Here is a 16,721-nt window from a genome sequence, read left to right on the forward strand (position 1 = left end):
ATAACCGTATATCGGAAGTTATCGTCCTCGATAAAGAGTAAATAGATTAGAAGTAGATGGGGGAATTTAGATTCCGTTCGGAAGCGGAACCGAACACCCTCGCGTAGTTTTTTTTTCCAAGATCTTTTTCCGTCGCTTCCGTCGCTCGTCGCCCTCCCTAAGCGACAAAATTTGATCGTAAATCGCATGCACCGAAGACGTTCGAGATCGACCTAACAGGTTAAAACACACCGTCTCTGCGAAAACGTGTTTACGTTCTCCATCCGTTTCCTTCCTCTATACCCGTTCTTTTTCTATTTACCTGTTATTCGAGTCTCGTTTCTATTTCTTTTATTCGTTTTTTTAAATATTTCTTTTCAACGTTTATAGAGACAAATTCCTTAACTCTCTTTTGATCGACTAAATAAATCCGAGAATGAAGGTGGAGAGCGTTTGCGTTGTGTCGCAGAGAGAGAGGCTTAAGAGGATTTAGTAACCTAGGAGACGTCGACTTAAGAGGATCGGAGTCGCGCTCTTCTAATCGTTAAACGTCCGATACTCCCGGTAAATAAATTAACGGAACGAAAATAACTTAAAATAAATTTATACGTACAAAATCGCTAATAAATACGATTATAAACGTGATTATACTACGTCATCCTCTTCCGGTTTGGGAGATGTAGTGTTCGAATTTCCTCCCCCCCCAATTTCACGTGTTTTAATTTTGTGTATTTAATCTATTTCGAATTGAAAAGTTAGGTAAACCGCGGAAGACCGAGCGATCCGTGTATTTGCTTTACAACATTGCGTGACATTTTTCTTCCTCTTCTATTTTTGAATCGCGTGTCGTCTTTCGGTTTCCGTTACATTGCACAATTATCGTCAATTTTAATGATTCGTTATGCGAGAAGTACTGTACAAACTTGATGGTTACAAGGATAATTATCTGAAAATAAAACTCGTGTGAAGATTCACTACGTTTTAAGATGGAGAGACGATCGTTTTCTTTTTAATGCTACTACTTCAACCGTGGCAAATCTCTTTTTCTTATGGTGGGTCGGAATTGGATTCGAAATTTATTAACCACAAATCGCGAGTCAAATGTTTTATTTGAGTATTAAGTATAATGGGAAATCTGCCGTTGTTGATTTGATGATAATTCTTCTATCCGAGGTTCATAATTAGTGGCTATTAAGGAGCCTGTTTTCACACTACGTATTAGTAATGCACCAATAGGCATTTTGGCCTTTATCCATTTCTGATTAATTAAATAATTAATTAAATAAATAATTATAAAGTTTTATTAGAAAAATTCTCTACCAATTTGCAAGTAAATGAACTTATTAATCAGGCAATTGAAAATAAGAGATTAAGTCGTATTACTTCTTGAACTTTGTTTTTTTTTTATTATCTCTTCTGCTAATACTTTGAATTATTAACAAAATACATTATTTTTCTTTTTTAATAGAATGTACAGTACAACTTCTTATGTAGCAATTAACATGTTTAATTATTTTTAATTGAGTGAAATTTCTAATGAGGAAGGCTCCTTCTCCCCTTTATCTTTTTCAGAAGGGAGCTTCAGAAATTTTGGGGTTGTGAATAGACAATAATATCGATATTATTATGGTCTACTGGCAGTCGGTTTATTTCTTTATTTGTATTAACAATAGAGCATTGGCACTTACCTCTTTGTTGGCATTGATGCAATTTTTTGTAATTTTGAATGAAAATTATTGCCAGGATGATTCAAACCTTTGTCGAAACGCATTAGATATGCAGTAATAATGATTATTTTATTTAGATAAAAGTCTCCGAGTACTGAGATGTTGTCGAAGACGATGCAATTTGTAAGACTTCCTCCGTTTATTTTTGTCCGTAACATTTTCTGGGTTTCTTATCGTAACGATACGTTGTATAATTAATATAACGTAACGTTTATTTCTCAGTTTTGTATATAAGATATACTGAAATGCTTCGTGGCCAAATTGGTATCGACTAATCGTAGTTTATCTTATTTGCTTCCAATTCTATCTTTATTATCTTTATTTATTATCGACCCAATTGCTTTTATATAAACTTTATGTTACATTATTCAGTTTTTAAAATAGTGTTAATATATATATATATATATAAATTAATTCAGTGCATCGATAACCAACAATTTTCAGTTGTTACATGTCGTATACTACACGTAACAATTGAATTGTAGTAAGTTAAAATTTACTACAATTAATACAACATTAATTTCTCGTGTTTATTTAATGAAAGATCCCGGAAATCTCTAGAGTTTTACGTTTCCGTATTTTTAAATTTTATTACAGAAACAGCCGAAATAGTAGAAAATTATGCTGACTTTCCTCGATTTATACGTATTAAAATTTTGTATTTTATCAGGAATAAAAATTTTTTTTTTCGATAAAATAATTCTCTTATAAAATACAGTAAAGTTTTTATCTTATTTTCTGGTAATATTTTAAATTTTCATCTGTAATTGTACGGAGAAACGAGCGGTTCGTCATAGCGTGATTCGTAGTAACGATTGTGTAGTAAAGGAGCGAATTACAAACGATTGTGTAGTAAAAGAACGAATTACAAACGATTGTGTAGTAAAGGAGCGAATTACAAACGATTGTGTAGTAAAGGAGCGAATTACAAACGATTGTGTAGTAAAGGAGCGAATTACAAACGATTGTGTAGTAAAGGAGCGAATTATAAACGATTGTGTAGTAAAGGAGCGAATTATAAACGATTGTGTAGTAAAGGAGCGAATTACAAACGATTGTGTAGTAAAGGAGCGAATTATAAACGATTGTGTAGTAAAGGAGCGAATTATAAACGATTGTGTAGTAAAGGAGCGAATTATAAACGATTGTGTAGTAAAGGAGCGAATTACAAACGATTGTGTAGTAAAGGAGCGAATTACAAACGATTGTGTAGTAAAGGAGCGAATTACAAACGATTGTGTAGTAAAGGAGCGAATTACAAACGATTGTGTAGTAAAGGAGCGAATTACAAACGATTGTGTAGTAAAGGAGCGAATTACAAACGATTGTGTAGTAAAGGAGCGAATTACAAACGATTGTGTAGTAAAGGAGCGAATTACAAACGATTGTGTAGTAAAGGAGCGAATTATAAACGATTGTGTAGTAAAGGAGCGAATTATAAACGATTGTGTAGTAAAGGAGCGAATTATAAACGATTGTGTAGTAAAGGAGCGAATTACAAACGATTGTGTAGTAAAGAGGAATTAGATTAAATTTAGTTTAAAACAGGAACATGTAATCGGGAAAGTAATAATTTATCGGAGTATACAGTCAAAATTCTACAGCAGTAACTTGTATATTTATAAATCTGTGCGATTGATGAAGGGTGAAATTGTGCTTTAATAGCTGTATGAAAATTTTCATTAATTTACTTAATTTGCTTTTACGTTTTAATTAATTTACCAAGAAATTTAATTCGAAACTATAAATTAATATGTATATTAATTTATTTTCGTTAATGATTAATTCTGATAGAATTTTATTTCCATTTGTCATATTTTTTTGTTAACTAAATTCATTTTTTTTTCTTTCTAAAATATTAATAAATGTAAGTGGAATTCGTAATGCGTTATAATTAAAATACAAAGCGAAGCTAATTAAATTACTATTCTAGAAAATTTCAGAAATCTCTCATTTTTAATCAGACGTACTGTACAATTTTGTAGGTCTCTTTGTAATAGATAATTCTATGATTACGTGGAAAATCCATTTTCGCGTATGTTTGTGTGCGGGATGCAAGATTTTAATCACTTTCTTTCAAGCTTAATAACTCCCGTTCTTTTTGTCGAAAATTTCTGAAATTTTGTATGAAGCTTTGTGTTTTAGAGGGTTTGATGTTATTAAATTTTGGTGGTTAAAGGTCGACGGGGTGGAGAGATAAAGGAAACCATGTGTCATATCTCGAGTAGGTTAGTGACGCTTTTACTCGTTATTAGCATTTACAATTTTTTATTATAAAACTCATCCTTACCCTCGAATTAAGCTTATTGCCATTTTATAATAAATATAAGAAGTTTTTTCAAAAATAAAATATCATAATAGATGGCGATACCAACATTTTAAGCGTTGCCGGGAAAGTTAAGTAACTCGTGCTGGATTTTTTAAATCTGAACTCAATGACATCATTAATAAGAATTCGTGGTAAAAGAAAGGAACCTTTCAACACAGGAATGATATTTATTACGGGATAATTAATTACTCGTGCAATTCTTATAGATTTTACAACCGATACTGGCTTAAAAATTTTAAAAAAAATAAATAATTAGAGAGTTATGGACGTATGTAACGCTTAATTGTAAATGCCAATGTGTTAAAACGTCATTACGCAGTGACCTTTTATTGTCCATTTACGTTTTATATGTCAAAACAAGTTTTTTTTCTGTCATTGCAACGATCGATGTTGACATTCTTTAGAAAATAACGTTCTCTCGCCTGTCTTTCAACACTACTCGATTATATACAGTGACCAATGTTGTCTGCAAACCTGCGTTATTCTACCGCATATATCTAATTTATAACGTTTACTATTTTTAGATTGCCATTCAATTAAATGTTAAAAGTCGTTTTTCTCTCTAAATTATAATATTTATATAATTTCTATCAATGTTTCTCTCGCTATTTCATATCACTAACATTAAACTTTTACTGTTAGCATTATAAATTAAAAAGATAAATATAATTATTTTAATGAAATCTCAGATGAAAGGACGGCAAAAGCCTATTGTCTTTCTAGTATAAATAATTCAGTTTAAAATTTATATAACTAGGAGTTATTTCATTGATCTTAGTTACTTATTTATCCACATCTTTCAATTCTCTACCGTGATTTACAGTACATTGTAAGTAATTCATAATCGTTGAACTTATATTATTCATTATCTTAACACACAGTAACGTGGGCGCAGAGGGAGATGGAGTAAAAAATTCTATAAATTATAACCACGACAGTGATCGAGATATGTAACCTTACACCCTCGACCGCGGGATGCTTCGAGCAATCCACTTGTGAAAAACCACCCCCCAAAATTAAAATAAATAAATAAATAAATGAAATAAACTTACTGACGTACTAATTATTTGTCTCCAAGCTTAACCCCTTGAAAAATTTTCTGCTGAAGCCCACGTTTGAGAATATAACCAAGTAAAAACAAAAAATTATAAATAAACTAAGATTATTCCTACTTTCGTTTTTAGTTCCTTAATATTAGAAGGAAAGTCTTTTTTTTTTTTTTTTTTTTATTCTGAATTATAAACGATAAGAGACTATGCCACGGTGTCCTACGATGCGAGAATAAGATAAGAATGTAGTGCCAAATGATTGGAATAAAACTTCAGTAATTTTTCTTTTAAAACTTCAATACGACATCGAGAATATGTGTGAAAAATAATTAATTATTCTCTCGAGACTAGACACAAAACGAGAAATAATTGATGACGAACGACTGCGAGGAAGAAATATGACTGGAAGGGCTATTTTGTGACGTCGTTAGCTACTGGTCTGTGACCAAATCTTGTTATCTGACAGTTCTTATCGCTGTGCACATTCTATTCTTTTTGTTTTACAACATTATATTTAAAATAAACTTATGTTTATTTGTAATAAATAAGCAATACTCTTTCTATTCTGATATTTTTTCGAATGGTGTTTCTTTAATCGATCGTCCTGTAAATTACGATTTTTCTTAGACAATTCTATTGAAGTGTTAATAGTTGAGAGGTAATCTCGATAATTATTTATTTCGTTCTTCATTTTTACTATTAGTTAAATAATTGGAATATTTTAAAATTAGTTCAAATGTTCGTAAAGTATAAGCAGAAATGACAAGAGACGATATTGTTAATCGATATGCGATTCAAAATGTTGTCAACATTTTATGTTCGATTTACATAGAAGCAATAAGATATTGGATTTATCAATTACGAAACGTCCGTTTCTCAATGCATCTTACTTTGTATACGTATAGCGGTTTGTTTGTATAAGGCAACGCGACACGTGGACGATTTTCCGATGGAGATGCCTCCCGGGAGGATTTTCTAAGAGGAAGTGGCTCCTATTCAGGTGTTACACCCGTGGAGAAAACCAGGAAAACAGCATGTGCCCAGCTTGTTGACAAGACAATCAACTACCAATATTCAGTGGTTTTTATGCACCGAGTGAATGGATGTGTCGTCGATGGTTTGCAAAATTTCGATCTGGAATGGCAGCCCCCGGAAATCACCCACCCCCGTTGAGCTCCTCCAACGCAGACGAGCAATGAAGCCCTAATGAATTCTTGTGGAATCCCGAAGTTCTCCGAAATGGCAGAGAGTTCGAAGTGCTCTCACGAAGTACGAAAATACCTGTAAGAAACTGGCAAAATCTGGAGGGAAGGTATTTGGGTTCCTCATTACTTTCCGAGCAAAATCGCATTCAAAGACCGTCGACTTATTTAAGGAAGGAATTTAGAATCTGGTGATGAGATGGGAGAAAGTTATAGAAACTGAGGGGGATTCTTGATTACGTTCTTGATTAAATCTATTCTGTTCACGTACGATGTATCGTTAAAGTCTGTTTAATAAATCGGAAGTTTCGTAGTTGACAACCCAATAAAATAATAAGCATTTAAACTATATCGTTAACTATTATGGATGGTATTTATAATAACACAATTATACAACAATCCAATATATTTATGGTATCAAACGAATTTTTAATCGGGCTATATTAAGACTAATTAATAATCTGATTAAAAGCAATTTGACTAGAGGTAGGAGGTTAAGCCGCCATCTCATAATAAATTTAATGATTAAAAATAAATTAATTTTTAATTTAGAATATTTTGGAAGAAAAGATTGGCCCGGAGCGGGATTCCAATCCGCCATTCCTATTTGCCATGCACTGCTAACCGGATGTCCGTCCGATCTTCGCTTCCAGAGTTATTAATTAATTAATTTAGATGTAACCATACTGGTCGACTGAGAACCACGAAGGGCCGTAGGCAGTAATATAGATAATAGTATAATGATTTAAGATTACTACCAAAATGTGTAGAAGAAAAATTTAACTTCCAAGATCTTCATGCAATAAATTGACTAATATAAAAACATAGAAAACAGAAAAAGTTATAAACGGATATTACGATACTGATATAATCTATTTTTCTATATATATATAGAAAAATAGTAAATAGTACAGGCTATAGAAAAAGGTCTATATAGAGTATATTCTTATAGTCCAGTATTTCAATATTGAGCCTAGACCGAAGCCGGAAAAGGAGAAATACACAGCATTATTTTTATTTTCATAATTGAAACTAAGAATTTCGATCATTTTTACTGAAGAATTTCGATCATTCGAAACATAAGAATTTCGATCATTTTAACCCAAGAATTTCGATCATTCGAAACATAAGAATTTCGATCATTTTAACCCAAGAATTTCGATCATTCGAAACATAAGAATTTCGATCATTTTAACCCAAGAATTTCGATCATTCGAAACATAAGAATTTCGATCATTTTAACCCAAGAATTTCGATCATTCGAAACATAAGAATTTCGATCATTTTAACCCAAGAATTTCGATCATTCGAAACATAAGAATTTCGATCATTTTAACCCAAGAATTTCGATCATTCGAAACATAAGAATTTCGATCATTTTAACCCAAGAATTTCGATCATTCGAAACATAAGAATTTCGATCATTTTAACCCAAGAATTTCGATCATTCGAAACATAAGAATTTCGATCATTTTAACCCAAGAATTTCGATCATTCGAAACATAAGAATTTCGATCATTTTAACCCAAGAATTTCGATCATTCGAAACATAAGAATTTCGATCATTTTAACCCAAGAATTTCGATCATTTTAACCCAAGAATTTCGATCATTCGAAACATAAGAATTTCGATCATTTTAACCCAAGAATTTCGATCATTCGAAATATAAGAATTTCGATCATTTTAACCCAAAAATTTCGATCATACATAAGAATTTCGATCATTCTTTTAACTGAAGAATAGTTAAAGCTATTCTTCAGTTAAAAGTTACTTCTGATAAGAATCTGCATAAATCGATAGAGAAACCGCTTCATTCAGTGATGCTCGAATTAAATTGGCTTCGGTGGTGCAATTTATCTCAATTTTTTCCTTTTATTTTTAAACAATCGAAAGGCTTTAAAGTATCTGTCACGACAATGTTAACGTGTATTAGTAAGAGTATGAGAAATGTCACTTTATCTATTTTAAACTATGGAAATCCTGATCTCCGGTGTCGTTTTGCAAAATGAATTGCAACCGTAAGTTTTTGCGTAACTTACAATTTTACTTCATTGTCAATAATTAATGAGAATATGATTTCTTAAACGAAATGCCAGGCTACCATTTTAAACTATATCTTAATTTTAAAAATAACGTTTGACTTCCTACACAGACCGGAAGTTTGTTTATAGTTAATCGGTGCCTCCGTTCTCTAAGCTTTCCATATCTGATCTCGATTTTCATCTACGTAACTCCGTTCTAGAGATTAAGGACAGACGGACAACAGAGGAAATCTGTAGGTTTTCGATTTTAATTTATTCACCGAACTCCAAACGACCCTAGCAATTTATCGATCTTTCTGATAACCATCTTCGGAGATTTCTAGCGACCTGGTTGGTCCTCTTACTAGATTAATTAGAGGAATTCTCCACACGCTATAGAATGTCATTGCACGAATCGACATTAAAACACTAGCTCGTGCCGAATAATCCACGATTTTGTGTCGGATTGTCAATACCGATTATCTATACAATTTTGTCAACATTCTCTATCCGCTCTATAACCACAAAATAAGGCAGCAATCGATTACGGTGGCAACGATCCGTTTTGCGTGACAAACTAGCGTATGGTAGTCGAAACATCGGTTTTTTTGCTCGAGTTTTGTGCATTATTATTTTATTCCATCTTCTAATAATGGATGTTGCACGCTCCCGAACTATTTGATACCTTTAAGAAAAGATTTAACATAATTATTAATCAAACTAATTATTAATCTGCACAGGAGTAGTCGATTGTAATCAGCATTTCCGAGGAAATTATTATTTTAATCGTGTTTTAGCAATGAATTTAATATAACGTCGAATGTAATAGGCTACTTATTTCCCGTTTTACTTATAAAAAAATTGGATTTTTATGTAAATAAATAGACAACCATAATATATTCATTGCATTTTTAGGTTAAACTTGATCATTTTATGTATCTGAAGTTAATATTTATTTATATATTTTGTTTTTGTAATTATGTGTAGACATAACTCTTCTGTAAGGTTATGGCCCTTTATAGAATTATTATTATTATTATTTATTTTATCTCCATTTGCTGATTTAAAGTTTAATATTATTGTTTAAATAACAATGGAGATATATTCTTTATCTTACAACTTATTTCCTTCGGTATAAAAATGGCGAATTATCCGCTCCTCTTTCTATTAATCTTAACTGAAGCGGTGATGTCAAAGTCGCGATTTAACATAAAATTTAAGGATAAGCGACCGACCTTTATCGCTCCGACGGGAATGTACTTTGGAATTGATTTTATTCCGAGGTTTATCTGTGATGTTACCGAAAATTTGTTAAAAATATATCTAGAAAGCAAGAATATAACTGAATTACTAAGACGATCACTTAGGCCACTGTGGGGAAGATAGTGAGAGAAGGAGCCTGTCGTATTCCGTTAAACAACCCTCCGAAAATTTTTAGTGGTGGGTCCACGAATAAATAATTATAGAGTTATAAGATTTGTGTTATTGCCTTATTTTCCATTTATGTCTTTTAGAACAGCTCACTAACTCTGGGATTTATCGGCTTATCTGTGGTATGTTACTATATCCAGAGACATACTAGACACTGGACACACTTTCACAATTATGTAAGAAAAGGTGGACAATATTTCTCAACATTCCCTTTAAAATTCTCTGGAAATACATCTTAATTCGTCTCACTTCCATGCATCATTTCTATTAGTTTCTCTTTTATCATTCTTATAAATATTAGGCCTATAGCTCTAGCATTAGCGATCTTTATAACGACGAAAACACAGAACATTTAACGTTTTTATTTACGAGTTATTATTTACTAATTACAAACTTTTAAGTAATAAATAATTATAAATCTGTAAAACAATGTGGAGACCCTCAGTGGCCGCTTATTGGGTGTATTTTTACATTGCAGACCTATACATTTCCCTTGTCGTCCGTCCGTCTGTCCTTCGTCAGTACAGCTTATTATTAAATCTGTCACTGGTTAGTCGAAGAGAAAATGTGTAAATTTGGCTGTTATTATAAATATACATAAAATAATCATATAAAGAGCTTTAAAAAGGGGGGAGAACTTTAAAAAATACTATTAAATTCTTCTAAAAGATAAATAGAATATATTTTGGATAAAGTCCAAAAAGTTATGTTAAAATAATACTATATATATATATATATATTTATTTATTTAAATAAATTGTATTATTTTAACCTCATTTAAAAAATATTTTTTAGTTAAAAATATTCAAATAATCATACTAACATAATTTAATATACTCAATGTATTTTATTATGGAAGGAGAATTGTATGCAATATTATATAACAAAACTCAATAAACAGAATTTAATCTAACATAAATTATAATAACAATAGATATTTGTTTACGACGTGTTTAACCACTCCCACTTGATAAGTGAATGACCTATTAAAACAATGGTCGATGAGGGACACAGTGGCAATTTCAGGTGTTCGTGTAGGTACAGTGTATATTTACACAGAAGACTCGCGCTTTTACAACCGTTATAAATTTCCTAATATGATTTATGAAATGCCATAATTAACTGGCCAAAACACACACACACACACATATATATAAGTGTGTATTTTGGTCATCGCATTACGATTTGATATAGATGAAACTGTATTTCGATGCATAGAATTTCGGTTTAAGACGTTAAACGAAGAAATGAGAATTCGATTTACGACGTCTCGTTTAACGAACAATTTCGGGAATCGGTTAATCTTAAAACCGGTAATTTAGGGCTATCTACCAGTAAAGCTATTTATCAATAGCTTTACCGGCAGATATCCGTTATTATCTGTACATCCGCAAACGGAACTACCTTATCTACGTTTGTTGTTTCGTTCGTTATTTATTAGTGTGAACTATTTACTTGGTTAAAGGACGATTAAGCGACCTCTAATTTATCTTTGCCATTTTGAATTATAAAATATAACGAATGTAATTTCGTAGATTAAATCATTTCAGTCCTCAAAATAATAGAACTATCTCACAATTTTTTACACTTACTTTTAATGCTACCAGAGGTAGATTTAACATTTGGCACCATTCAGGTATTTTATAGGAGAGGGGGAATTCGTTTGTATTTGATGGTTGCTGACGATGGAGGGAGGGAAGTTGAGTATTCCATTTGATGAAGTAAGATTGTACCCGTCGTTTATTTTTCTCTCCAGTCGTCACAAAATGATCTTTAAATAATTCCTGTGTATTTGCGAATGGTTTTAACTCCCGACTTGATGACACAATTAGGAGGAGAGGAGATACTTTGTCTTCTGGTGACTGGCGATTATGGGGAAGGGAGATCGAAAACGTGCCCTTTTAAGTAATAATATGCTTCTAACATTTAAAAAAAATGCTTCAAACTAAAATTACATTTATAAACATTTTTTTAAAAAATAAACTTTAATTGCATTTAAATAAACAAATAAATAATTACAGTTACACCCGATTGTATTAGGTGGAAAACGTTCGTGTTTTATTTAATAAACATCTCTCAGCAACAGAAGGTGTATGCACTTACACTGTACAACAAGCGGACAAAATACAATTACAAGAGAAAAAAAATAAAATGAAACAGTAGTAGTATTCATTATTTATCAGCAGGGGGTTGGGGCGCATACAATTTTTATACAAATAGTATATGTAAGTTACTTATACAATTAGTGGTAGGCCTACATGTATATCGTAAATATTATTTAAGCTACTGTATTTTGAATTTAATTATTTCCAAGTTTCAAATGATCTATAAATTATATTTAGGTAATTATATTTCTAATTTATCTTGCAGTTTAATATATTTTTATGTGTATTTAACTGTATTATTGTATTAATTCCGAACTACGAATAAACGTTTGGAAAAGTTATTAGTGACTTAATATAGAGTAATATTTTAAAAGAAAATCACTTTAAAAACAGATTTATTTTACGTTATCTTTATTAACATTGTTTATACTAGCGATATTTCCCGTAAATTAATCTACGTTTGGCGTATCGAAAACGAACAAAGTCCAAAAGCATCTCTACAAAGAAGAAATTGTCCTATATGATAAGGAAACTCGTGCTTAATTTTGCTGACAAAACACCGTTAAATTATTTATTTATTTATTTATTCTTGTAGAATTTGCCTATCGAACAAACGAACAAGGTTATTTTTCTTTCTTATAAGAAATAAAAATGCTTGTAACGTATCGCGTGCCGATGCAAATAAAAACCTCGAAATAATTATATTTAGATTTGTCGAGTCATTTCGTAACAATGATATATGCTGTGAACACACAATTAATTCATTATTCGTACGTCGGTATAAAGTAGGTCTGTAAGAAATATCGAATTATATTGATGATAAGGAAAAAAAAGAAAGTTGTAATAGAAAACAGGAACGTATCTGTCCCAACTCTTTACTGTCGAGATGATGACTTTTCGATTTGATTCGTCATGGTGGTGATACAGGTATCGAGATAATAGTTAATTTCCTTGCCACAACAGTAGCATTTACCGTGTAAAATGTAATATACGTTATATGCAAGACAGACATAAAGGGTTATCCATAAACGACGTCTACACAGGAAGGGAAGGAAGAAGGGGGTTACGACAAGTCAGATGAGGTGTTGAGCTTCAGTGGACGTCCGTTTATTTCATTAAATTTATTTAATTTAAAATATACGCTCTCCACCTCAAATTAGTAGTGTCTTGCCCCTGTACATCATCCTTTTCCTTTAGCAATCGAGCCTTGCCGGTCATCTATCTAACTCCTTTCGGGGGAAATTGTTTCGGAAGTTCATATATAGTTAATCGGGGCCTTTTGCCCCTAAGCTTTCTATACCTTGTCTCGACTTTCATCTATCTAATGCACCGTTCTCGAAATTAAGGAAGGACAGACGGACGACAGTGAGAATTTATTAAAAACAAGAAGTCGTGTATTGAGTTGTCACGCCGATGTCGTGTCGTTATTCGCGTCACAACACAGGCGTGACGTCGCTAGCGGGAACGAAACTTTCATTCTTTGAAGACGTAGACTACCGTTAACATTTGTAAATGTGTCTTATCTGGATCCCTTCATTTGATACGCTTTTTTTATTATTAAACTTATTCTAAATTTGGAAAAGTATCTTAAATATTACTAAAGAAATGTGGTGGGTAAATCGAAATTCCTCATTGTACTCGCACGAGAATATTCTTAACAAATAATTGCTTTACGACCGTTCTTTTATTCGTCTACGATGTAAAATAAATATTTAAATCGCAAACAAAAAAAATTTTCGGTGACGTTTTTGAAATTCTCTCGTAGTGATCGTAAGTTACATCACTTCCGGTCGTCTTTCGACGTATCGAAAATCGAATTTACTTTGATGTCGCCTATAAATTATTGGTTGTCGAGAGGAAAGAAAGGGTCCGTCCACGCGGAAATAATTTCGATTTATTTTACTCGCAAATAAATATTTTATGTTTTATATTTTCTGATAAAAATTAAAATCAAAAAAGGTAAAAAAATATACAGGCTAAGATGTGGGGATCCTCAGAAAATTTTCCAGGTTGGAGACAAATACTGCTCCTCTGTGAGAACATCCGTGGGCCTGCCTGTGTTTATTGGTAGTGTGTTAATGCGTGACGTTAGTTTATTAAAATGCACACGTTGGCGAGAGGAAAAGATTTTTCTCTTCCGAAGTAATTTCTCGTTTCTAAAATTAAAACATTTAAAAATAAATTGGAAACGTATCGGACGGCGCCGACTATTACTTCCGAAAAGTGTCAAAATTTCTCTCTTATTTATTTAGAAGATTTCTGAGTCACCCTTTCTCGTGCCAAAATTTCATAAACTTTTACTTAAATTAAAACGGGAGAGTTAAATTTATTCTTAAATCTCCGATCAAAGTAGATTTTTCTATAATACTTTCGAATGTTACGGGATATGTAGCAGATAGTATTTTCGATAAGGGCTATTTTATAACCCATCCTTATATAAGGAGAATTTAAAAGTTTAGTAAGGTTATCTTGCCGAACGACGATCCTACCCTACGTCGAAAATATAATAAATATTTTTCGGTGTTTCCATTACGATTATTTTAATAAAACTGGACGAGAGGACGGATCGCTTCTCTGTTCGTTCACCTCTTCTGTCCGATGTTCTAAATGTCTTCAGTAATTTACAGAAAACAAAACTTTTTACCACGTAATAACGAATTAGTTAACTTAGTTACGAGAGTAATTCTTCGTTTTCTTTATCGTTTAACAATATTGAAAGTTGATTCGGCTCGACCTTCGACATTTAAATTATCAATTTGTTTACAGTTACGCCCGAAAATTCCGTTATTACGTGCGCATTACGTAATCTTAAGTTACGGTGATTTCTCTTCTATATTTCCGCTTCGTACACTTCCGTTGTCGAAAAAAGAAACGTCCACTTTACGCGAAACAATTATTCAAATTTATGTTAGAGTATTATTTTGTCAAAAGTCCTATTTGTTTCTCTACTAATAAAAATTTACTCCAATGTCTTTTCTCGCCTACGGAACAGAAATTTCGTCATACTCGGATACCTTCTCCACCATATCGTGGGGAGGGTATCCGAGAGTTTGTTACAACATAAAGTTTTGGAATAATTAATAATGCCGTATAATTATTTAACTGAGATTGCCTTGAACTAAACAAAAGTGTTTATCTTTTTCTTTTGTGGATTATTCAAAGGTCTTTGACTTTTGATAGCCACGAAAGATTAGCAAAGACTCTCCATAATTTAAATGGAACACGGATTAAAATTAATTACAATTCTTTTTCACTGGAATAAAACTGCGACGATGATATTTAAATATAAGTACTGTATTGTAATGTATTCTAATGAATTCAGTATAAAGAAGGGGGTTAAAACAAGAGTGCCTTATTTAACATTTATACGGAAAGCATTTTCAAAGAAATTGAAGACATTGAAAATGGTTTTAATCAATGACATCCCTTTAGAGACCCTCCGGACGGCCGAGCCACCGCGTTGTCAAAGTGGCATTCTATCGTTCCGGGAGATCCGGGAGCTAATCTCCACTAATCAAAAAAAGCCCCAGGAATTTTTCAGATGGTGGTCCGTCCGGATATGTCGGGTCCCGTTTCTCACCACTCGGTCCCCCTATTGTGGGCCTGGCCGAATCCATAATGGGATTGCTACAAGAGGCCTTCTTAATGCTTACAGGGCGGAAAGAGTTTAAAAAAAGTCCCCGTGACACATGTAATAACTGCGCAATTACTACAAAAGATCTGAGAGACTGAGGTCACTCGAGGAAAGAGGACAACAGAATCGATTCGGAATACGAAGAACAGAAATTACACATCTTTAACCTCTGACATCCAGAAAGTTAATCATAGAAAAAGACTAATTACTTGCTACATCTGGTCTTACTGTGTGAGACAGAAAAAAATGGACTTTCAATAACATCTCACCGAGAAGATTGGCAGCTTTAAGACGTGGGTTTATAAGAAAATTTTAAAGTTACCTTAGACTAAAGTAACGATATTAGAAATGATGAAGATGGATAAAATTGTCATAAATTTAAGTAATCAAAGTCAGGAAATTCTTCGATCATAAACTACGACAAAACTCTAGATCTATAGAAAATTCTCCCGGTATTTCCGGAGAAAAAGAAGGCAAGAGAAAAGAACTAGATGATTTAATAATGTGAAAGAATGAACAACTATTCTCTTTTCTGCATGTGTAAGACTGAAAATAGAAGTTTATGGCGTCACCTTCTGTACTGAGATGAAAAGTTTGATTTATTTGTTAGCCGAAAGTAAAGCTCGAATAGAGATGAACTTTTTAAAAAGACTTTTCATAATGAATATAAAAGTATTCTTTATAATACAGTGGTAGTAATAATAATAAATTTAAAAACTGTCTTAAATTTCGTCGTCTCCATTTTCGTTCATTTATTTATGTATTTTCCCACAATTTTAAGTCATTTATTAGCAGTTATCCGCTTAAATTCTCATCTGGGTATGAAGAGGATTCGTGCTCTTCTTAATCCGAATGTATAGAACTCCGTCCATTTATCCTAACCCCACATATATGGCTAGGTGTTCAATAATAGGCTCCACCGATATCCTAATCGTGTTGGATTGGATTGGTGGGATAAGGCAACAAAATTGGGGATCTACCGAAGAATAGTGTCTTCTGGAAGGACTTTTTATAGGAAACTTGCCCCTATTTAGGTGTTAGACGCATGAAAAATCCCCGGAAAACTCTACCTGCCAATATGTTGCTCAGGAACCCATTCGGCCACTGATTAACGAATATCTCTTTGAAAGTTCGGGTATGGTTGTTTTAAACGATTGTTTAACCGGATCTCTTTTTATAACGGAAGAAGGAATTTAAGCCTTCCTTCCTATTTCATTTAACGGACAATTGTCCGTTAGATGAA

The 16,721-nt window shown here is 32.4% G+C and overlaps 1 protein-coding gene across 1 annotated transcript in view; it reads left to right on the plus strand.

The window, feature by feature from the left end:
- The window catches only part of LOC136990107 (high affinity cAMP-specific and IBMX-insensitive 3',5'-cyclic phosphodiesterase 8B-like), a 78,205-nt gene that overhangs the window by 1,694 nt on the left and 59,790 nt on the right, over positions 1-16,721 (plus strand).

The sequence above is a fragment of the Centruroides vittatus genome, unplaced genomic scaffold, assembly GCF_030686945.1.
Source record: "Centruroides vittatus isolate TY-2023 unplaced genomic scaffold, ASM3068694v2 scaffold_861, whole genome shotgun sequence".
NCBI lineage: Eukaryota > Metazoa > Arthropoda > Arachnida > Scorpiones > Buthidae > Centruroides > Centruroides vittatus.